The following is a 25,527-nucleotide window of genomic DNA, read 5'->3' as shown; positions in this document are numbered from 1 at the left end:
ATTGAGGGGTGAAAGACATAGGACAGATGTCAGAGGTAGAGGTAGTTTCTTTGCTCGGAGTAGTAAGGGAATGGAACACTTTGCCTGCAACAGTAGTAGATTTGCCAACTTTAGGTACATTTAAGTAGTCATTGGATAAGCATATGGACGTACATGGAATAGTGTAGGTTAGATGGGCTTCAGATTGAAGTGCCGACCTGTCATACCATCGAGGGCCGAAGGGCCTGTACTGTTGTATGTTCTTGACTCCCCAAAGCCTGTCGATCACCTACAAAGGCAAAGTGTGACGGAATACTCCCCCACTTGCCTGGTGGAGTGAAGCTCAGTAAAACGCAAAGGGTTTGACACCATCCAGGACAAAAGCAGCCCACTTGATTAGCACCACGTTCACAAGCATACACCCCTCCACTGATGCTCAGTAGCAGTGAGAATCATTTACAAGATGCGCTACAGAAATTCACTAAAGATCCGCAGTATCTTCCAGACCCATGACCTATCTAGAAGGGCAGCACGTGCACAGAAACAACACCACCTTCAAGTCGCCATCCAAGCCATTCATCATCCTGACTGGGAAATATATCACTTTATCATCACTAAGTTGAAATCTTGGAATTCCCTCAAATGACATGGTGGGTCAGCCCACAGCAGATGGACTGCAGTGGTTAAAGAAATCAGCTCACCACCACCTTCAAGGGCAGCTAGAGATGGAAAGTAAATGCTTGCCAGTCAACAGTGCCCACATTCCACAAATGAAGTGAATATTGAAAAAATTCAATATTAAAACAAAGTAGGATTTATTACTGCATTCAAGACATAGGTAAAGATCATGACATATTCCAAGACATACTGAAGAGAAAGGAAAGGTGAGAAGTTGCAAACTGTTTTAAAAAAAGATATCAGAACTACTTTCTGTGAAGTAGAGAATCCAATAAGTCAATGTCCGGTTCTATTAGTTGATTGCACAAATCATTTTGCAGTTAAATGGCTAATGAAGGTACAGGAGTTGTATGAAAATGGGAACTTGCTCACTTCAGTCTTTTCTGGAATTAGACACTTTGTGATATTGGCATCAGAGGCAGGTGATTAGCTAAAGCAGGTGCTTCTTACTGTTTTGGTGTTACTGGAAGACTCAAACACAAGTCAAAGCTGTAGAGTTAATGAAGGCCAAAAAAAAAATCACATAGCTGAGTGTCTCAGACTGAAGATCCAGTTGTAAGGTAGTTTTGTTCTCTTGTCAGAAACCATTGTAATTTATATCAGTTAACTCTGGAAACGTCTGCACCAAAAGTCGATCGGTTTTATGGTCTCTTGTTCATAACTGGCTGATGCAGACCTCATCTACTAGTCCTTTAAAACATGAAACAGACCCTTCAGCTCACTATATCTGCGCTGATAGTGTTATTCTCAACTGATCCCATCTGCCCATACACCTGTCAATGCTTCCTGAACTTTACTATCATATCTGCTTTTGCCACCTTCCTTGGCAGGATGTTCCAAGCACTTACCACCCTGCGTAAGCAAAAAAAAAAACACTTTTCCATTCTCACCTTAAAGCTACGCCTATGTGATATTTCCAACATGGGAAAGAGACTGACCTCCCACCCTAACAATGCTTCTCAATTTTATATACTTCTATCAGGTTGCCAGTCACCCCCCAATGCTGTAGCAACAATAAAAGGTTTGTCCAACCTCTTTACAACAAATACACTCCAACACATGCAACTTTCAGTAAACCTCTTCTGCAAAGCCTCCACATCTTTCCAACCAGAACAGCATGCAGTACTCCAAATACGGCCTGACAAAAATCTTATACAGTTGCAATATAACTCACCAACTTTTATAGTTCATGCACCCAGTGACAAAGGCAGGGATTCCATAACATAATTAACTCAGGCAGCACAGTAGCTCAGTGTGAAGCTGGGTGAACACAGCAGGCCAAGCAGCATTTCAGGAGCACAAAAGCTGACGTTTCAGGCCTAGACCCTTCATTAGAGCCTCTGATGAAGAGCGTAGGCCCGAACTGTCAGCTTTTGTGCTCCTGGGATGCTGCTTGGCCTGCTGTGTTCATCCAGCTCCACGCTTTGTTATCTTGGATTCTCCAGCATCTGCAGTTCACATTATCTCAGCGGTTAGCACTGCTCGCTCAGCACCAGGGACTCTGGGTCACCCAAGGTTGGAATTGAACATCTGTTTGGAGTGTGTACATTTTCATGTCTGTGCATTTCATCCAGCTGCTCCAGTTTCCTCCCACAGTCCAAAGATGTGTGGATTAGGTAGATATGCCATGGTAGATTGTCCATAGCATCCAGGGATGTGCAGGCTGGGTGGGTTAGCCATGGTAAGTGTGCTCTTACAGTGATAGGGTATGCTCTTCAAAGGGTTGGTGTGAACTTAATAGGCAAATGGCCTCTTTCCATACTGCAGGGATTCTATGCTTCTACAGACCTTCTTTACTAAATTCCAATTTTTGTGTCATCTCTAAAACATGGACCACACACATTTGCATTTACATGTTACAGATAACCATCAAGTGTTTCTCTGGAACACAATGCAAGGAATTCCACATTTCAGGAAGTAATGGCTTTTCACTAACTTGGTAAATTATTTGAAATTGTCAACATACTCAAGTTCAACAGCAGCCAATTCAAAAATCTGACAACAGCCCATTAAACATTTAAAAGTTGCTTAAATGATTTTGTAAGGAATTTAAAGATTCCTATTTTGTACTCAAGGCATTACAACAAGCCAATAATTAACAAGACCTATAGAAGTTAAAACAAGAGGACAAAGATTCTTTCTAGTCTACTCCATATAATCCTGCACTAACGCTTTATCAAGAATTTAGGCAAACATAAAACTGTCTAACATTTGAGAAGATTTACAGCTTGGATTGTGGATGATGTTGTAGATATGCTCATTGAGCCAGTGGATTTGGTTGTAAACGTTTCATCACCCTGCTAGGTAACATCCTCAGTGTGCCTCTGTTGAGGCATCAGTGTTCTGTCCTGCTCGTTATTTATATGCTGCTGTTTGCTGGGGTGTTTGCTATTACTTGCAGTTTTGTTTCTTACTGGTTTGTACAAAGGTTCCAGTTCTGCGTTTATTGACAGAATTCTGGTTGGAATACCAGGCCTCCAGGAATTCCCTGGGGTCTCTGTTTGGCTTGTGTGATTATCAACCCATTGTCCCAGTCAAGTTAATGCCCCTTGATGTTGGTATGTGGTGAGACAAGTGAGAATTAGTCATGTCTCTTTGTGGCTAGTTGGTGTTCATGTATGCATTAGTCAATTCTCTTGTTTGCCGCTATGGTGTTTCTCAGTCCTTGCATGGTATTTTGTATATTACCCCAGTTTTGCTGGTTTTTGGAATGGGATCATTTAAGTTTGTCAGTAGCTGTTGGTTTGTGGGCTACTGATATCTAGGGGTTTGAGTAGTCTTGTGGTCACCTCTGAAATGTCCTTGAAATATGGTAAGATGGTTAGTGAGTCCAGTCGTGGTGTCTTCCTGTTGTGGTCTGAGGTAAAGCAGGATTGAGATATTCAGATATCTGTTTCTTTTCAAGTCTCTGTATAAGTGCTCCTGTTCTGCTTTGTGCAGTTCTGGATGGCTGCAATGAGTTGTGGCTCAAAGAACAAAGAAAATTACAGCACAGGAACAGACCCCTCAGCCCTCAAAGGCTGTGCCAATCGAGATCCTCTGTTTACACCTGTCATTTTCTAAAGGGTCTGTATCCCTTTGCTCCCTGCCCATCCACGTACCGGTCAGGGATCAATCTTAACAGACATTATCGTGTCTGCATCTACCACCTCCACTGACATGTTCCAGATACCCACCACCCTCTGCGTAAAGAGCTTTCCTCCTCTCACTTGGAACTCATGACCCCTAGTAATTGAGTCACCCACTCTGGGTGAGAGCTTCTTGCTATCCACCTTGTTTATACCCCGCATGGATTTTGTCAACCTCAATCAGCAACACCAGCCCCCCCCACCCCCCCTGCAATTTCCATCCTTCTAATGAAAATAATCCTAATCTACTCAATCTTTCTTCATAGCTAGTACCCTCCATACTAGGCAACATCCTGGTGAAGATAGCCAGAGACTTTTCCCCAGGGCAGGATTGACTGTCATGAGGGGTCATAGTTTTAAGGTGTTAGGAGGAAGGTTCTTCACCCACAGAGAAAAGTGAGCACATGGAATTGTTTACCTGTGGTAGTTGTGGAAGTGAAGTCATTATGACATTTAAGCGATTGCTGGACATGCACATCAGTGAATTGAGGGGAATGTAGGTGAGGTTATTTTATTTTTGGATTAGGATTCGTGGGCCGAAGGGCCTGTACTGTGCTGTACTTTTCTATGTTCTATGAACCTCCTCTGAACCCTGTCCAAAGCAGCCACATCCTTTTGTTAATGTGGCGACCAGAACTATATGCAATATTCCAAATGTGGCCGAACCAAAGTCTTATACAACTGTCAAAATGTGGGCTCGTTTAAATAGCATCCTAATGTACCTCTATTTGTGGGTATTAGGGTGATTGCTAGTGTAATTGAGTATCTGGTCTGAATGTGTGGCTATACACACACTAGTCTGGAGTTCTTTTTTTTGGCATTCCACCGTTATGTCCAGGAAAGGTAATCAGTTGTTCTTTACTTGTGAATTTTTTTTCCTCTCGGTAAGGATGTTGTTTCTGTCAGTGGGTTTTCTAGTTTTGTGCATTTAATAACCACAAAAAGGTGTAATCTACATATTAGACCCAAACTTTGGATTGTATAGTGGGGAGCCCTGTCCGTTCTAACCTTTGCATTACTACTTCTGCAAATCAGTCCTGATATTGGGGATCCTACTGGATTCTGTTGATTTGTTTGTATAAGCTATTGTTGAAAGTGAAGTGGGTTGAGGCACAAATCTAACAGTTTCATGGTGGTGTCCTTAATGATAAGGTTGGTATCCTGCTTACTGGATTCGTCCAGTAGTGCAGCAATAGTTTCTTTGGCTAGGTTGCCGTTTATGGGTGTTAATAGTGCTGTGACAAAGGATATCATCGTGATGAGAAGCAGTAAAGTTTAGAACCAACTTTGTTTTGTTGGGAGCAACCTAGTCCTTGGGTCCAATATGGATCACACTAAACTGAAAGAAGCCCATCGACATGTAAACATCCTTACCAGGATAAGACTCACAAAAGCAGGAGGAGAGGAGAGAACAACCAACTACTTTTCCTGGACATAAATGATAACACAAAAACATGGAACTCCAGACTAGCGTGTATAAAAAGACCACACATATGGACCAAATACTCAATTGCACTAGCAACCAAAGCAGAACAGTAGCACTTACACAAAGTCTTCAAAAGAAACGGATACTGAAAAAGCACACAGTCTGCCATTACCTCCAAGACAGATCACAACAGGAAGATAACACAACCAGACAATTGAGTCACCCTACCATACCCAAAACCAGCAAGACTGGTAATATACAAAATACCATGCAAGGATTGAGAGAAACACCACATAGGCTAAACCAGAAAGGAACTGACGATACATATACATGAACACCAACTAGCCACCAAGAGACGCAACTAATTGTTAATTGTCTCATTACACATGGACAACAAGAGACATTACTTTGAAATGACATCAATAATTGCACAAGTCAAACAAAGACACACCAGAGGATTCTTGAAGGCCTGGTATTCCAACCGAAACTCCATCAACGAACATACAGAATTAGACCACTGTGTGCAAACTACTGAAAAACAAAACCAGAAATAATACCAATCATCCCAGAAAACCCAGGCATATAAGTAACAAGCAGGACTGAGTACCAATGCTTCACTGACGATGTTACCTAGCAGGGTGACGAAACATTTGCAACCAAACCCACCAGCTCAGCGAGCAGGTCTAGAACCTCGTCCACAACCTGAGCTGTAAAATCTTCAAACTTTAATGCCCTACATTTGTAAAATGTTGCAGTGAAGTGTAAAATTGCATTTATTCAATGAAGGAGACAGACAAAAGGCAGTAAACTACAAACTAAATTACTTAGCAGTCACAGAGAACATGTCAGAACCATAAAACTGAAGTTACAATGGCAGAGCAATTAAAGCTGAGGCAAACTAGAAACTGGCATCCCTGCTTTCAAAGCAACGGCTCATCCATTAGAGACAAACATTTAAGATGGAGACTTTTTGGTCACATAGGGTCATGAATTTTTGGAATGTTCTTCCATGGCGGAACCATTGCCTATGGATATTTTTAAGGCATAAATACATTGATACACAAGGGGGTGAAAGGTGGAATAAGCAGATCAAATCATGATCTTATTGAATAGCAGAGCAGGCTTGAGAGCCAAAAAGGCTACTTGGCTCCATGACAACATAGCCTGCTCTAAGCTGTCCTTAACCTAGACTTTGAGGCTATTGTTGCCTAAAAGTTGCTGACAAGCCAGAGATGTAGCCACTGTACAATTTGAGTAACATTTACAAAATTTTAATCAAAAGAGTTATGCAAAGTAGTTTTGTTTTTCATAAACTGGACATTTTATTAAACATGTCAGTTGCAACTCAAGTTCAATTTCAGGATTGACAGCATAGAAATAAAGGCCAGGCGTTAAAGCAGTATGGTGGTAGTAGTCTACTGGATGACACATATTTGCCCCAGGAAAATATGAAAGACCAAATAGCACCATTTTGAACAATAATGAGGAAATCCCTGAATCCCATCCACTATTAATCCCTCATTCCTCACTCAGGAATCTATCACATTGCTTCTGGCAGCTTGCATGCAAGTTGGTCTACATTACTGACTACTCTAACACACATTGATTTACTACACATTTTGGAACACCTTGTTATTACGAATGCTGTTCGCTAAATAGAGGTCTTTCTGTATTGCTATTTAGTGGGAGATTTTCTAGTCTTTTCTCTAAATTCAAAGTTTGGAACTCTGGCCTAAACCTCTCTCACACAGCACATCTAAATGCAGTTTCTAGGTTTTCAATTTCAGCAATATCAGACTTGATAATACAGACTTGCACAATGGGAAGTACCACATCCACACCGCTTCCCTTCCAGGAAGGAATTTGATAATGTTTGCCCTTTGTCATATTGACGAAGCAGAGTTTTGGTGGGGCTTGCTTTTTCAAGTTAGCCTGAAGTATTTATTTTGTGATTGACTGACCATGAATAATCCCTTCACTGCAAAATTGGTGATGTTGCCATAGTGCTTAAATTTTACTGTTTCATTAGTGTTTATATATTATTTCAGATAAACAATAACCACTAGTCAAGGGAGTGATAGGCAAAAATCATTTTTGCTCCTACCATTTTATCAACAGATGCACAAAAAAGTGGATAATGTTCACAAGCATACTAATGTCAAAAAAAATAAAATCACATAACTAGGCATAAGCAAGTCAGCTCCACAAGCCTGCTCTGCCATTCAATAAGGTCATGGCTGATCTCAAAAACAAATCTCAACTCCACGTTGCTGTCTGCTGTTCATAACCCTTTAACTAGTTAATCAAAATATCTGTTGTCTCCTTAGGTGTCCCAGCCTCCCCTGCACTCTAGTAGTGAATTCCAGATTTGTGACCATTTCAGAGCGGTCATAACTAACATCTTATTACCTAAAACTGATCTTGTCTCATTCTTCTAAACTCGATACAGTAATCAGTATAACAGCTCAATCGCTCCTCGTTAGATAAACCCCTCATCTCTGGAATCAGTCTAGTGATCCTTCTCTGAGCTGCCTCCAATGTGATCCTTCCAGTAGTAAGAGAACCAAAATTTTCACAATACCCCAGGTGCAGTCTCACTCATGTCTTGTGACATTGCAGTACCATTTCTTTATATTTACACTCTATTGCTATAGCCAAAAAAAGTCAAAATTCTAAGTCTTCCTTATTAGCTGCTGTGCCTGCATATTAGTTTTTTTGGCAATTCATGCACAAGGACACCCAAATCCCTCTACAAAGCACTGAAAAATTCTCCATTTAGGTAATAAAATTGCCTTTTGATTCCTGACAAGAATGGATGACTGCACATTTAGCGACATGAAATTTCATTTCCAATTTTTGGCCCATTCATCCTAACCTATCCACAATCATTTGTAAGTTTATTTTCTCATTGCACTTACTTTCCCCACCTATTTTAGTATCATGTGTAAATGTGGTTACAGTACTTCCTAACTTGGCATCTAAAAAAAAACACTAATATACAGATTGTAAGTAGCTGTGGCCCCTAAAACCCTGTGTCACACCATTAGTTCCTTATTACCAGCTGGGAAAAAACCTCTGCTGCTTTCTGTTCATTAGGCAGTTTTCTGTCCAAGTTAATGGATCACCCTAATACCATGAGATATTAGCTTGTGTACTAACATTATCAAATGCACATTCATCATATCCAGATAATTCTCAATCACAGTCAGTCAGTCAAACAAAAAGCAATTGGATAATCAGCACTTGCAATGGGCCATACCTGGCTAACATTGCTTTGGAGTGTAGCATAACCCACCATATTCAATGTGCATAATTCTCAGCATTCCTATTAAAGGATGGTAGAGTTCTCAAAGAAGAATCAAAAAAGAAACAGTGAAGAAAGGCTGGAAATGAGCAATTTAAACTCTTTATAAATGAGTTTCAGTTTCTTTTTTGGTGGACTGCAACAAATCATGGAACCATCAGTATAATGAGGAAATCTTCCCTACACCAGATACAATCATCCTAACTTCAGAGATTAAAAAGAACTGGTGACCTTATGTAAATGACAATACAGCACTGTTGCCAAAATACCACTAGATATTTCAGCTCAAAGAAAGTGGGTTTTAGCAAGTTAAGAGAAGCAAAAACATGAGCAGCTCAGCAACTGCGGGCCTGGAGTGGCATTCAAGGTGAAGGGAAAGGAGTTGGAGTCCTTGTTACTTCAGAATCACCGAACCAAAACAGGAAATCATTTGGCCCATGATAATAAAATATGAGGCTGGACGAACACAGCAGGCCAAGCAGCATCTCAGGAGCACAAAAGCTGACGTTTCGGGCCTAGACCCTTCATCAGAGAGGGGGATGGGGAGAGGGAACTGGAATAAATAGGGAGAGAGGGGGAGGCGGACTGAAGATGGCGAGTAAAGAAGATAGGTAGGGAGGGGATAGGTCAGTCCAGGGAAGATGGACAGGTTAAGGAGGTGGGATAAGGTTAGTAGGTAGATGGGGGTGCAGCTTGGGGTGGGAGGAAGGGATGGGTGAGAGGAAGAACCGGTTAGGGAGGTAGAGACAGGTTGGACTGGTTTTGGGATGCAGTGGGTGGGAAGAGCTGGGCTGGTTGTGTGGTGCAGTGGGGGGAGGGGACAAACTGGGCTGGTTTAGGGATGCAGTAGGGGAAGGGGAGATTTTGAAACTGGTGAAGTCCACATTGATACCATATGGCTGCAGGGTTCCCAGGTGGAATATGAGTTGCTGTTCCTGCAACCTTCAGGTGGCATTGACCTGTCCATCTTCCCTGGACTGACCTATCCCCTCCCTACCTATCTTCTTTACTCGCCATCTTCAGTCCGCCTCCCCCTCTCTCCCTATTTATTCCAGTTCCCTCTCCCCATCCCCCTCTCTGATGAAGGGTCTAGGCCCGAAACGTCAGCTTTTGTGCTCCTGAGATGCTGCTTGGCCTGCTGTGTTCATCCAGCCTCACATTTTATTATCTTGGAATTCTCCAGCATCTGCAGTTCCCATTATCTCTGAAATCATTTGGCCCATTGCGGCTACGTTGCCTCCTCAACCAGGCGTCATTACCTACTGCCAATCTCCAATTTTTCTCACCATAACCATGCACACTGTTTCTATCCAGATGATAGAAACACTGACATGGGTTGGTGGGGGAGGCGGGCAGAGAAAAAGGAAGAGCGGTGGCAGAAGAGACGGGACCTGGGCTGGTACAGACAGCCAACAGCAGCTGAGGTTGGGAGCAATAGGGTCTGGGCTGATACAGGTACTAACAAGGAGTCGGGTGATAAGTCCCAGGCTGGTGCAGGCTCCAGCAGCGAGTGGAGTTATGGCACACAGACACAGACACAGACACAGACAGGAGGTACTGGGCCCGGATTGGTACAGACACTAACGGCTGCGGTATGATCAATAACAATCCACACGGAAATGGAGACGAACTAGTTACATACCAAGAACAAGCAGCAACTCCAGCATCGACGGACCTCAGTAGACCAATTTGAGCTAGCGAAGCTAATACCTTCCGCCGAATCTCATCTACGGGATCCCGAGCAGTAGCTGTTACACACTACAAGACTACTCTGTCATGTGACGGGTCATATGATTGTCTCACGTGATCCTGCAGTTCTTAAAGGAGCAGGCGCATGTTAGATTATGAGTTGAAGGATGCTGAGACGGAGGATTCCTGGACAGAACACGTTAAGGTCTTGTTTTCTCGCCACAGGTGCTGTCAGACCTGCTGGGTTTCTCCAGTAATTTATGTTACTTGTTTCCGATCTCCAGAATCCGCAGCTCTTTGTTTTATGTTGTGCACCTGTATTCTCATCATTTCTCAAGTCATCTAAAGTGTTCTTGAAAGGTTCATTCATCCAATTATTTACAGATTGGGATGCCACATTTTGTCCAATCCACGTGACCAGAAATGGTGTGGAGCTGGATGAACACAGCAGGCCAAGCAGCATCTCAGGAGCAATAAGGTCTGGGCTGATACAGGTACTAACAAGGAGTCGGGTGATAAGTCCCAGGCTGGTGCAGGGAGGATGTTCCTGGTGGCCTAGACCCTTCATCAGAGCAGACCCTTCATCACCCTCCGATGAAGGGTCTAGGCCCGAAACGTCAGCTTTTGTGCTCCTGAGATGCTGCTTGGCCTGCTGTGTTCATCCAGCTCCACATTTTGTTATCTTGGATTCTACAGCATCTGCAGTTCCCATTATCACTGACCAGAAATGGTGGTGGGAGCGAGTTTTGAGAAGATTTGTAGCTCAGGTTGAGGTTCTGGATGTGAGTTTGCTCGCTGAGCTGGAAGGTTAGTTTTCAGACATTTCGTCACCATTCTAGGTAACATCTTCAGTGAGCCTCCGATGAAGCTTCCTCGGAGGCTCACTGATGATGTTACCTAGAATGGTGACGAAACGTCTGAAAACTAACCTTCCAGCTCAGCGAGCAAACTCACATCAATGGTGGTGGGAGCTAAGAATCTTAAAGTTTTTTTTTTAACAGGCATGTCACAAATGGATTCCCTCAACCCATTGTGGCTGATTAAACATAGAAACATAGAAGATAGGAGCATGAGGAGGCCATTTGGACCTTTGACCCTGCTGTGCTATTCATCACAATCATGGCTGATCCTCCAAACTCATTGGCCTAAACCTGCTTACACTGCATAACCTTTGATCCCAGTTGGCCCAAGTGTTATATCCAGCTGCCTCTTGAATATATTCAATGTTTTGTCATTAACTACTTGCTGTGGTAATGATTTCCACAGGCTCACTGCTCTGGGTGACGCAACGTCTCCTTATCTCCATCCTAATTGGGTTACCCCAAATCCTCAGATTGTGACCCTGGCTCTGAACACAGCAACCACCAGGAACATCCTCCCTGCATCTACCCTGTCTAGTCCTGTTAGAATTTTATAAGTCTCTATGAGATTTCCCCTTCATTCATCTGAACTCCAGCAAAAACAATCCTAATCCCGTCAATCCCTTCACATTGGTCCTGTCATCCCCAGAATCAGCCTGATAAATCTTTGCTGCCCTCCGAAGAGCAAGAGGATCCTTCCTCAGAAAAGGAGGCCCAAAGTCTTTATAGTTTGTTAGTTTGTTCACAGCAACCATAAGTGACGCCATTCAACAGATCATATCTATGCAAGTCTAGGAAATAAATAATCATTTAGTTACCACATCCTGCTGTTGACTTTGTAGCAGAACATTTTCATTTAATTTACAGAATCTGCAATTCCACCACTCTTCAGACAGCGCCTTCTGTTAATAGCTGAAGGAACAGGAGTGGTATTGAATTGCTATGGATTAATGATTGCTGCTCTTTCAGCCAAACGGAAAGTTGGAAAACTGGATCATTCTTGCAGGCATTGAGAATGCCTTAAAAGATCATTATTTGGGTGTGAGCTGTTCACAATATGTATCCATGATTTGGAGATGGGGATAAAATAATATTTCCCAATTTGTAGATGATAAGAATATGAGTGGAAATGTATGTTGTGAGGAAGATTCGGTCCATCAAGCTGGTCTCGCCATTCAATATGATCATGGCTGATCGAAGAATTCTTGTCTTTTACCCACCCCATATCTCTGTACACCATCTGTAATCAGAAATTTATCAATCTTGCCCTAAAACATACCAAAAGATTGAGCTCCTACAACCCTCTGAGTAAAAAAAATTCTGATGTAAGTTCTAAGTTGCACTCCCCCTTATTTGTAAATTGTATTCCCTTGTCTCCCTAACTTGGAAAAACATTTTGCTTGCATCTATCTTATCTGTCCCTTTCATTACTTATATGCTTCTAGAAAACACAAGCCAAGTTTACCCAATCTCTCTTAATAGAACAGCCCCACCATTCTCAGAAACAAGTCTGGTGAACTTTATTGCGCTTCCTTTGAAGCAGTAATATCTCTCCTAATGTGGTTATACCAAAATCGCAAACAATACATCGGTGCAATCTAACCAAGCTTTCATAAAATTGATGCAAGACCTCACTATTTCCGTACTCGAATCCCCTTGCAATAAACACTAGTATTCCATTAGCCTTCCTAATAACGTACATGTTGGTCTTCAATGAATTATTGACACCTAGATTTGTTTGTACCTTGCCTTTTACCAATTTCTTAAAGAAATATTCTGCGCTTATGTTGCTCATATCAAAGTGGATAACTTCATATTTTCCAAATTATACTCCATCTGTCAATGTTTTTGCCCATTCTCTAAGCATGTCCAAATCCTCCTGAAGACATTTTAGATCTTCCTGACAAGACACAATCCCACTTATCAATTGCAAATCTCCATCCCTAAATCATTGATATATATTGACCACAGCTGGGACCCAAATACTGATTCCTAAGGCAGCCCCACTTCTCACAGCCTGTGTGAGAATGTTCTATTTTTTCCTTCTGTGTTTGCTACCTGTAAGCCAGTCATTCATCCATGACAGTGCATTACTTCCTATCACATGTGCTTTACATATTCCTAACCAGTGTCCAGTTGGGGACTTTGTTCTTATACTCTGAATAATACTAACCATGGGCAGAATTTTCTGTACCAAACAGCAGGAGGATTTCTACATGGGGAAAGATTGGGTTTTCTTGACCAAATACATTCTTTTCAGTTCATTGTGTATGTCTTTAGGGATAAAATGCCAAAATTAACGCACAATACGTTCTCAAATCTGCCAGGAACTTCTGGGCTCTAATTATCTGCTGCCATTGTTAAAGGCTCCTGAACAGGACTTCATTTTCTGTAACTCAGGAATATTACTCAACATCTGTTCATCACTCCCACCCTCCCTTGGAGACGAGAGATCAGGCTCCATACTTTAGCAATGCTTCCCTAGAATTTTCATGATGTCCAAGGTGTCCATGAGGGCAGGGAACTGCTTTAGCCAATGAATGGCAATAATGTGCCATCCCAAATGATGAAGGCAAACCAGATAGAGGTGGCTGTAGGGGGTTTGCATCTTTGTGTGGCTCAAAAGAAACTGGCCCCAATGCCACAAAAGGAAGAATGATCAGCTGCATTTTGTCAGTGTACATACCACTGTCTATTCAATCCTTCGTTCTCCTATGTAAGTGAGCTAACATTATAAGATTCCAACTGCAGAGAACAGTCACACAAGAATTTGGGTGCCATGTATGTCCATTGTCAATTGCAGCCATCGGTGCAGCACAATGGACAGCATGGTGGTATTGCCTCTCACACTTCTGCTGTTCACACTTAATACATAGAAGTAGCTGCAGCTTTCAGAACTTCACATTACTATCAAGTCAGATGGACTGATAGCATTTCAGAATTGGAAGCTAATGACATAGATAATGGTATCAAAAAAGTATTAGCTCTCATCTATAAAATTTATCAAAAAACTGATTTATTGACTGCCTATGAAGCATGGTCAGATTTGTCAAATTCTAAAATAGTGAAGATAGTTCTGTAGAAGAGTACATGTTCGAATTCATTTGATATGTAAGACTGTAGAAATTCTATTCCAAAAGGTCAGATGTGGGGATGCTTCTGTTGTGGAGAATGACCAGGAGACGTAGAGAATTTTTCAAGAAGTTAAACTTCTATTTCCAAATAAAAGCTGTGATAATCAGAAAATGGTTTCCCAATCACCCCCGATCCTTGGGGCTTGTTATCTTTTATACCTTTTCAGTTATCGTGCTCTTTCTCAGGTTATCAGCAGAACCAATTGTGTTAATTAGCATTATCTCTCCAAGCTATTCATCTGCTGAATCATTTCTGCTACAATTATTTCTCAACTGTGTTAATCAGTGTTATCTCTCCAAGCTATTCATCTGCTGAATCATTTCTGCTACAATTATTTCTCAACTGTGTTAATCAGTGTTATCTCTCCAAGCTATTCATCTGCTGAATCATTTCTGCTACAATTATTTCTCAACTGTGTTAATCAGTGTTATCTCTCCAAACTATTCATCTGCTGAATCATCTCTGGTACAATTATTTCTCAACTTATTAAACTATGATTATTTTCTGCTGCAATGGTCTCCCACTCCGCACCTAATCTATTACAATAGGTCATCATGGCCTTCAGTATTTGATATTACATATCACATGATGGTACTATCCTAATCACACTGTGCCACCATTGTTCCAATACACCCGGTACCACCTAATGCAATACAATACCACCTAATCTATTACATTATGTCATTATGGCCGTCAACCTATTTACCTTTATGTCACATGATTTGACTTGACTAACCTACTCTTCCTGTCTTCCATTCATATATAGTTAATTTGTTCTACTTAATTTGTTCTGTGTAGCCTTATGTCATTATCTTATTGCTTTGTATGTTTCATTTTATTTTCCATACTTCCTGTTGTTTTTACAGTGTTTAGCATTACTCCTCAGATACTGAAGCAATCCATGTTTAAACCAGCAAGACCTGGATAATATCCAGGCTTGAACCGACAAATATCAAGTAATATTTGTGCCACAGAAGTGCCAGGCAATGACATCCTCAACAAAAGAAAATCCAAACATTGTCCATTGACATTCAATGGCATTGCTGATGCTAAATCTCCCACTATCAACACTCTGCGGGTTACTATTAACCACAGATTGAACTGGATTAAGCATATTATATCACACAGTGTCTACCAAAGCAAGCCAAAGTTTAGAAATCTTGCAGTAAATACCTCATCTCCTGTTTCTCCAAAGCCTATCCACTATCTACAAAGACAAGCCAGCAGTCTGATGAAATATTCTCCACTTATTCAGGTTGTTGCAGCTCCGACAAGTCTCAAGAAATGTAACACTATCCAGGGAAAGCAGATTGAAGTGTGCACCACCCACAAGATGAGCTGCAGAAAGTCACTAAGGTTCCTTTGACTATATTTTCCAAACCCATGACCAATAGAAGGACAAGGACAGCATATATATGGAAACACCATCAACTGCAAGTTCAATTCCAACTTATTCACCATCCTGACTTGTAAATATAACTGCCAAATCTTCAGTGTCACCGGGACACCGGGACGAAATTCTGAAATTCCCTCGCTAATGGCATTGTAGGTCTACCATTTGAACTGTAGTGGTTCAAGAAGTCTGCTCTCCATGTCCTCCACAAGGGCAAATAGGATCAGCAAGAATTGTTGGCCCAGTCAGTGATGCCCTCATCTCACAGCTGAATTTTTAACACCTTAATTTGTGCCAGCATACAAGTTATTAGACAGTGCAAAACATTGAGGTTAGATTGACTTGTAATTTTGATAGGTTTTAAATTTTCAGATGAAAACTCTGCTGGAATAAATGTTGGAAACATTAAAAATAATTGCTCACGAAAAGATCTCTTGCCAGCAACATTCACGGCACAAATGGAGCAATCAGCAATATATGGAGAACACAAGATTGACTGGCTGACCAGACTGACTAAATTCAGGCTAATGGTGACAGTACAAAAATAGAATTTTAATTGAGAGAAATTAAACTAAAACTTTTTTGTCAATTTTGAGTAGCAAAGAGAATTTCAGGCTTAGAACAAAATAATGCTAGGGTAACAAAAGCTCCTAAACAGCCGAAGTAACAAGCAGTTAAAAAAAAATTGTCTTCAAAATATTTACCCTATTATGTTAATAACACTTTAATTTCTTTAGAGGTTTGCTATTTTAAAGGAACGCAATCATGTTCAGATTGTGTAAATTGCAAACTCACAGAGCTTTCCACCATTATAACTTTGGTGTTTTATGTATTGAGTTTCGTCTGCATTCTTTTCATTGATTGGCTTCTTATTAACAAACATTTCACTGGATATTACATCTGTGTTAATTAAATTACTTATTTGAGCTATTTTACAGTGAATGACTATTCATTTTAAAGATTTTAGTATGTTATCATCCCCAAATCTGAAACTGATGGAGCTCAAATTCTTTAACTTTGTTCCAAACTTTATTACTCAGAGACAAGATGACATTTCACCAATTTATGCCATACATGTTACTTATATTCTTTGTCAAATATTAGGGGCAGGTCATATAGTAATAGAGTCATAGATATATACTTGTACTTGGATGGGAAACTGCCTAGGAATAGGCTTGTGTTGGCACAGTGGTTCAGTGGTTAGCACTGCTGCCTCACAGTGCCAGGGAATGGGTTTGATTCGACCCTCAGGCTTCTGTCTGTGTGGAGTTTGCACACTCTCCCTGTGTCTGCATGGGCTTTCTCCAGGCGATCCGGTTTCCTCCCACAGTCCAAAGATGTACAGGTTAGGTGGATTGGCCATGCTAAATCGCCTGCAGTGTTCAGAGATGAGTAGTGTATGTGGATTATAGGGAGATGGGTCTGGGTCAGATGCTCTGAGGGTCAGTGTGGACTTGTTGGGCCGAAGGGCCTGTTTCCATGCTGTAGGGATTCTATAATATGATATACTGCACAGAAACAGACCCTTCATTCTAATTTGTTTAAGCCGACCAGGACCAGATGTCCAGGTTCATGCTGGTCTGGTATTTCCTCCACAACCTTGCTCCAACATTATGCCAACATTTGGCACATACCCTTCTAAACTCTTTCTATTCATATATCCATCCAGATGCTTTTTAAATGTTGTAATTCTACCAGCATCCACCACTTCCTCTGGCAGCTCATTCCATAGACACACCACCCTCTGTGTGAAAAAGTTAACCCTTAGGTCCCTTTTTAAATCTTTCCCCTCTCACCTTAAACCTGTGCTCTCTAGTTCTGGGGCCTTCTACCCCAGAGAAAAGCCATTTTCTATTTATCCTATCCATGGCCTTCATGATTTTACAAAACTTTATAAGGTCAAACCCCCCTCAGCCTCCGACACTCCTGGGAAAATAACCCCAGACTATTCAGCACCTCCCCATAGCTTAAACCCTCTAATCCTGGCAACATCCTCATAAACCCTTTCTGAACCCTTTCAAGTTTCACAACATCCTTCCCCTCAGATGGTTTCCAAAACTGAATGCAGTATTCCAAAAGTGGTCTAACCAATGTCCTGTACAGCTGTAACATGACCTCCCAACTCCTATACTCAATGCACTGATCAGTAAAGCAAGTATACCAAAAACCTTCATTATCTTGTTTACCTGTAACTCCACTTTCAAGGAACTATGAACCTGCACTCCAAGGTCTCTTTCTTCAGCAACCTTGCCAAGACCTTACCGTTAAGTGTATAAGTGCCATCCTGATTTGTCTTTCCAAAATGCAGCACCTCGTATTTATCTAAAGTAAATTGTGTCCACCAGTCTTGGGCCAATTGGCCCATTTGATCAATATCCCATTGATCTCTGAGACAACATTCTTCACTGTCTACTACATCTCCAATTTTGGTGTCACCTGCAAACTTACTAACCATACCTCCTATGTTCACATTCAAATCATTGATATAAATGCTGAAAAGCATGAACCCAACACCAAACCTTATGGTACATCGCTGGTCACAGGCCCCCAGTCCAAAGAGCGAACCTCCACCATCATTTTCTGAAGAAGGGTGTAGAGACCCAAAACATCGGCTTCCCCACTTCTCTGATGCTGCTTGGCCTTCTGTTTTCAAACAGCTCCACACCTTGTTATGTCCACACTCCCTCTGTCTTCTACCTTTGAGCCTGTTTTGTATACAAATAGCTAGTTCTCCCACTATTTTGTGTGATCTGACCCCGCTAACCAGCCTGCCATGAGGAACTTGTCCCCCACTCTGCTCTCAATCCTCTTCATTACTTGTTTTTAAAAAAGGAAATAAAGTTAATGAGGCACAATGTCACACGCACAAGTCCATGTTGACTCTCCCTCATCAGCCCTTGCCTTTCTAAATACATGTAAATCCTGTCCCTCAGGATTCCCTCCATCAATTTGCCCACTACTGATGTCACGCTCACTGGTCTGTAGTTCCCTAGGTTTTCCTTACCACCTTTCTTAAATAGTGGCAGCATGTTAGACAACCTCCAGTCTTCTGGCACCTCATCTGTGGTGAGCGATGATACAAATATCTCAGCAAGGGGCCCAGCAATCACTTCCCTAGCCTCCCAGAGAGTTCTGGGGTACACCTGATCTGGTCCTGGGGATTTATTTACCTTTTTGTATTTTAAGACATCCAGTACCTCCTCTTTTGTAATTTGGGCACCCTTTTCAAGATATTGCTATTCATTTCTCCAAGTTCTCTAGCTTTCACTTCCTTCTCAACAGTAAACACTGATGTAAATAGTCATATAGTATCTCCCTCATCTGCTGCGGTTCTACACATAAGTTTAGTCAATTCTATTTCCAAATTTTGACAAAAAGGATTTTGTGAAGTTCTATTGCAGATGTATCAAAAGGTGTTGAAACTTTGAAGAAATCTGAAAATGTGTCAGATGCCTTCTCCCTTCCAACTCCTCCCAAGGTGCCTTCTAAAGGTCTGATATCCAGTGCTGTGTCCCGACTGGAGCAAGGTTGTAGAGGAAACACCAGGCCAGAATGAACCTAGACATTTAGTCTTATGGGTAACTCTTTAGTGTCATCAAATTTCTCCATTAATGCTTTTTTTTACTGACATTGTTTTTTGAATGCAAGTTCCTGATTATGAACAGTGCCTGTTCACAGTTTCCCTGGGAAAATGTTTCCCTTTTCTGTTGAAGGGTCTAGGCCCGAAACATCAGCTTGTGCGCTCCTAAGATGCCGCTTGGCCTGCAGTGTTCATCCAGCTCCATATTTTGTTATCTCAGATTCTCCAGCAGATGCAATTCCCATATCACTGGAAAATCTGTTGTTTTGATTTCTTCCTTTATGGTAAATGTCAGTTGAAGGTAATGACTGATCATTTCCTTACAAGATTAAAATAACTCTATGAGTGTCAGTACCCCATCCACAAGTCACCCTTTTAGAGTACAGATTGCATGACACTAACTCCTGCCAGGTCAGAGCCAGTTCCCAGAGTGAATAGAAACTCTGATACTGCTGTTTATTTTGGACCAGGTTAACAGACACATTCACAGAACTGATTCTATGAGTTTCACCTGTCTGACCTCATTCCAATCACTATATCCCAGCTCCTCTACATCCTGGGATATAGGCCCATTCTGCTTTTTGGAGCTTCTGCTGAGGCATTTTCAAACTAGATCCAGTTATTTCAACTCTACCTTGGATATTGGTAGTGTGTACCAGACCATAGCCAGCCTCTTGCATCCACAGTGTCTTGGTTGAAATTCATCATCTTCTTTAGGCAGTATTGGTATTTAGGCTGTGACATCTGCCACGTCCATCTTGTCCTCAGAGATTTCTTTGATGGAATTGGTGGGGGAAAGAACCCATCGGTTCTGAGAGCCTTGCTGGGTAGTCTGAGGGGCTGGGTAAGTTTTGCCCCTTCAATATTTGCAAGGTTGCAGCTTTCACATGGTCGATATGCTTGTTCAGGATTGCCTCTCTTACCCGAACTTTGTGCATGATGAGACTTGATTTTGTGTCTACTGTGCATCTTAATGGCAGGGCCATTCCTGTGGTTTTGACACCAAACTTTACCCCTGAAGTAAACTGCCTTTCTCGCTTAGAGGAGTCTTTAGGTGTTCCTCATGCCATTTCACCTTCCTACCCAGGTCCAGGAAAATCAGATTTAGCCCGGTAGGTAGTCTTCTTGCCAATATCAATTCGGTTGCAGCTGTCCCTATAGTTGCATGAGGGTTGGTCCTATAATAAAACAGAAACTGAGGCAGTTTGGTATCAATAAAGCTGTAGGCTATTGATGTAAGCCCGTCTTCAAAGTTTGGACTACATTTTCCACTAGACAATTAGACAATGCCTGGTAGGGATTGCCCTTACATGCTCAATGCCATTCAATTTTAGGGGATACTCAAATTCTGTGCTGGTAAAAGATGGTCCATTGTCCCAGAGTCTGTGTATTGCAAAAGATGCTCATAATTTTTCAAATGTCATCCCTGTGTTTGACGAATGAACTCCATGACATCCAACCACTTTGAATGAGTGTCTACAATGACCAAAAACATAGAGCCCATGAAAGGACAGGCACGGTCAATGTGTAATCGAGTCCAGGAGGAGCTGCTAATGGTAATTTCTGTCCTTTTTGGCACTGTGGGCATTGCTCAACTAACATGTTGTCATCCAATCCTGGCTACCAGACATAACTTCTCGTCAACATCTTCATTTTGGAAACATCTGGATGACTGTGTTGGAGTTCAGTCTAAAGAATGGGAGGGGGATTTGAAATGATTCGCGACTGGGAGGTGCAGTTGTTTATTGTGAACCGAATGTAGGTGTTCTGCAAAACGGTCCCCAAGCCTCTGCTTGGTTTCTCCAAAGTAGAGGAAGCCACACTGGTTACTTTTACCTCACAGTAGGTTAGACTTCTAATAACTGAAAAAGCTGCAGGTCAATAAGTTGTCAGAAGAATTATTCATGGCTTTTCATCTGTCCCCAATGTCATTTGTGTGAAAAAATATATGCTTTCCACAATAACAAAGTGTGGAGCTGGATGAACACAGAAGGCCAAGCAGCATCTTAGGAGCACTTTGTTATCTTGAATTCTCCAGCATCTGCAGTTCCCATTATCTGTATACATGCTTTCCATATACTGGATCCAATCTTTGGCAACAAAATGGACTGAGTCAAGCTTTCTAAATAGCGGAATGATGCCAGAAATGCTTACCTAACTCAAAGACAACCATTGCAAGCAAATCTGTTCAGAGACATGTTTTTCCTCTCATCATCACCGAAATAACGCCACAAAGCCCAATATCCCATCACCAAGTCACCCTTTATTTACACGTGTAGAGCACATCACTGACCCATTTAGCCTAAAGCCAGCTCCTAGAGTGAACAGAATCCCTGGCAGTCCTGTTAATATATCTGTCAGCCAGGGCTCCCTGATTGGACTAGGTTAACAGCCTTAATCATGAAACTCATATTCTGTGAGGCCCACCTCGCTGATCTTTTTCCAGTAATTGCAATTATCATTATCAGCTTTGCAGAGCTCACATTGCTTCTGATCACTTGCTTTCTTCCGATATAACTGAGTTCATGTTGACTTTGTTACACTTTGTAAGCCTATCACACTCCTTTCTTTAGGAACTCTTACTGATTGGATATTTTCTACCTTTCTCATTTACCATAATTTTGTTTTTGTTTTGCATTTTTGTTTGCTTCTTTCTTTCAATCTAATGTTGCTATATACCTCTCTTTTTAATTCTCCTTGTTTGACTTTTCTGGCAAAATAGAGCTGTTGTACTTTCAAGATATAAATTATATCTGTATTACATTGAAGTATTGTTTGAACAACAGCCACTTATCTGCTGTCGTTTTGCTGGAGTTGTAACTCTCATTTTTTCAAAGTCGTCATGTCATTCTTCATCAAGTCAATATCAAATTACAAGCTTTTTTTGAAATAATAATCACTAACATGTCCTGTTACACGCAGAATGTGTAGAAGCCGTTAGTCCATATTTTGACTAGAATAATAATCCTTGGCTTTCAGGTTCTCCCTGTTTTTAAATGAACTTTGCTCATTTTCCAAACAATTCTCTGATGTTATTGACAGGATATTAAAATGTAAATTAGTAGTTGTCTGTATATTATCCATAAATTTATACTGAAAACATTACAACTAATAATGTCTGAAATGATTCAGAATTATAAGTTTGGAAAAGACCAACATTTCATCAAACATGAGCATGTACAAAAATTGCATCAACTTCTTTTGAAAAGGGAAGCTTTCATTTCAGGATGCTTTTTCAGACAAAGTTATATGTTATGACTACCTTTACTATAAATCTAACAAATCGCCATTCCTTTTCTGACAAAGCTGTCAGAATTCTATAACCAAATGGGACAAATTTTGATTAGCCATGGAAGAACCTGAGGTGATTGAGGAAGGGCTGGATTCCATCACGCAAAAATTTGGGGCAACTGTGAAAGGATTAGGTCTGGATGGCCATGTCAGGGTAGGTGTGGTCATGGAAGAGTTGGAGGTTTTATATTTTTGTGTTTGGATTTCACAATTCAAGTCACTAACTCAAGTCAACAACTCTAAATTTTGTCTAATAACAGATTAATGCAGTTTAATCTGGAATGTCTGTTTCTCATGACATTGAAGTCAGCCCTACTTAAAACTGTAACTGTAACGTTTGTGTCTGTAATTAATTAAATTTGTTCAACCAAAACCAGGAATATTTTCTTCCAGTCGCATTCTAAACATATTTCAAATATTAAAATCAAAGCAGTTGTTAAAAGCTACAGTTTATGTTTGAGAATAGGTGACCTGCATATGTTCTAGTGTCATAAAGAACCATAATATACTTGACATTATTGTGTTTTATGCATTAATTAAAACTAAAGCTAGTGACTCTACTTAAAATTGATTGGCAAATAGAATTTAAATATTAATTCTGCTTTCATAAGTGCTGATTGAAAAAAAAATCAGCGTAATTTGAACTACGCAAGGAAGAAGAATATTGTTTTGAAATGAGAGAGGAGAGGAAAAAATGAATTGTGAGTAAGAGGACTTGGTGAAGACTTGTGTCAGTTCGATCTAAATGGCAGAATAGAAGAAAAAGAATAATTCTTATAAGGGAGCACATGTGTTATATTTTGAGAACCTCACTTTATTCATTATTGCCAACTACAGAAACCGGGATCTTTACTTAATATGGCAGATTGTCAAGTCAGTTTATCCAACATGAGAAAATGGCAACATAAAATAAAACAAAATTTTGGAATTGTAGTTAGCTTTATAATGTAGAAAATACAGTGGATTATTCATTTGTTACAACTCAAGAAAATCAGTTTCAGAGCTAGGAGGAGTTGTTTTCTGGGAATGTACAGATAATAGTGTTAGCGATCAATTCTTCTGGCTCAAGCTTCTTGGCCATCAGGCAGTTCCTCTTCGTTTATAAACTTCTGGCTGCATCTGTTGTTTTGGACATAGTTACCCTGATTCAGTTACAGGTTTATGGATTTCTTGCTTGATTATTCACTTTTACAAAATGTGCGACAGTCAGTAACACAAGTTTTAGATATATGATATCCTTAGAGAAATGGAGCAGTGATGCCTGGAGCCCAAGATAGGTTAAATAATGAACAATGTGTGGCTGAAGTTAATGATGTGTCGGGGTGTTGGGGCTTTCTCCATGTTGCATGACACAAGAGTTGCAAGAATCACAAAGGTACTACATGATTGGAATAACAAGAAAATGATAGAAAACCAAAAGCAACATTGAAGAAATAACAATTCAGAAGGAAAATGGTTTGAAAAAAGAATTAGAATCTCGAATGACTAGAAGTAGCCATGAATTTGAAATCTTGTCATCCAGCTCAAATCAAAATAACAATTCAGAAGGAAAATGGTTTGAAAAAAGAATTAGAATCTCGAATGACTAGAAGTAGCCATGAATTTGAAATCTTGTCATCCAGCTCAAATCCAGGAGTTAAATATTTAGTTGGAAATGATAAGGTCTTTGAAACAGGACACATAAGAAAAAAAAAAGTAAAGACTCTGAAAATAGGAGAAAAAAAACCTTAGAAAAGAATTACAAGGTACTACATGCCTTTAATCAAGTTTAGAAATTTAATCTAAATTTCACAATGAATCTTTTATAGTCAATCTATAAAATGTAATGGAATCAAGCCTTAACTCCTAACTTTAACACAGAAAGTGGTTAAGTAGTCATGTGGGATACTTGCCTTTATAATTCGAGGCATTGTGATTAACAGCAGGGAGATAATGCTGGAATAGTACAGAATATTTGTTAAGCCACTAATTAACAGTACAAGATACTAGTTACAGTATTGTGTGCATTTCTGGAATCCATGTTATAGGAGGGATGTGATTGCACTGGAGAGGGTGCAGAATAGATTTATCAGGATGTTGTCTGGGCTGGAGTTATGAAGAGAAATTAGATAGACAGGGTTGTTTGCCTTGAAGCAGAGGAGAGAGAGGAGGGATGTGATCGAAAAGTGCAGTAGGCATAGTTGAGGTAAACTGGAAAAGACTTTCATCTTTATGGAGGGAAACAATGGCCAGGAGACATACATTTAAGGTAAGGAGCAGAAGGTTTAAGGGATATGTGGAAAATACTTTTCTTCCAGACAGTGGTGGAAATCTGGAACTCACTGCATATGAGAGTGGTAGAAGCAGAAACCCTCAAAACTTTTAAGTATTTAAATGTGCACTTGTGATGCCGAGGCATACAAGGCTATGGTCCAAGTGCTGGAAAATGGAATTAGAATAGAACAGAAATATAGCTGAGAGGAGGTCAGGACTGACAGCTTAACATTGAGGAGTATAGATGGAATAGGATGGATAGAAGGGGAGACAAGAGAGGAGGGAGAGTGTCATTTTTGATTAAGAAAAATTCTACAGCTGTACTTCTTCAAATTTGGTTTATTATTGTCACATATACCTAAGCACAGTGAAAAGTTTTGTTTTGCATTCAGTACTGGCAGATCATACCATACAATATGCATTCGGATAATAGACCAGAACAAGGACTACAATGTTACATTTGCAGAAAAGGTGCACAGAGTGAGATCAACATTTAAATTTAAGATTTGAGATGCCCATGTAGAGCATTTGTACTTGGAGGCGATATTCCTGAGGGCTCATCCGGTGAAGCTATATGAGTGGAACTAAGAATTATGAATGGGTTAATTACTTTGATGGGAGTATGCAAAAGCACAAATTGAGGATAAAGTATGTTGAAAGATCATAGTTAGCTGTAAGAATAATAGGGATGTGATAGTAGCAGATTGTAACTTTACAAACAGATTGGGACTGTCATTGCGTTAAGGACTTTGACGGGGAGGAATTTCAGTGTGTTCAAGAAATCCTTCTCGATAAATAAAAAGATGGCTTG

General features: G+C 40.6%; 1 protein-coding gene across 2 annotated transcripts in view; it reads right to left on the bottom strand.

Moving 5' to 3' along the window:
- atp6v1h (ATPase H+ transporting V1 subunit H) overlaps positions 1 to 10,298 on the bottom strand; it is a 127,030-nt gene extending 116,732 nt beyond the window's left edge. For both annotated transcript variants that reach the window (XM_048529381.1, XM_048529382.1), the window contains exon 1: positions 10,158 to 10,298. The gene's annotated coding sequence lies outside the window, so the exon portion shown is untranslated. The remainder of the gene's footprint in view (positions 1 to 10,157) is intronic.
- Positions 10,299 to 25,527: the final 15,229 nt, after the last annotated feature.

This window comes from Stegostoma tigrinum, chromosome 5 (genome assembly GCF_030684315.1).
Source record: "Stegostoma tigrinum isolate sSteTig4 chromosome 5, sSteTig4.hap1, whole genome shotgun sequence".
Classification (NCBI taxonomy): Eukaryota; Metazoa; Chordata; class Chondrichthyes; order Orectolobiformes; family Stegostomatidae; genus Stegostoma; species Stegostoma tigrinum.
This window is presented reverse-complemented; position numbering and strand designations above follow the sequence as displayed.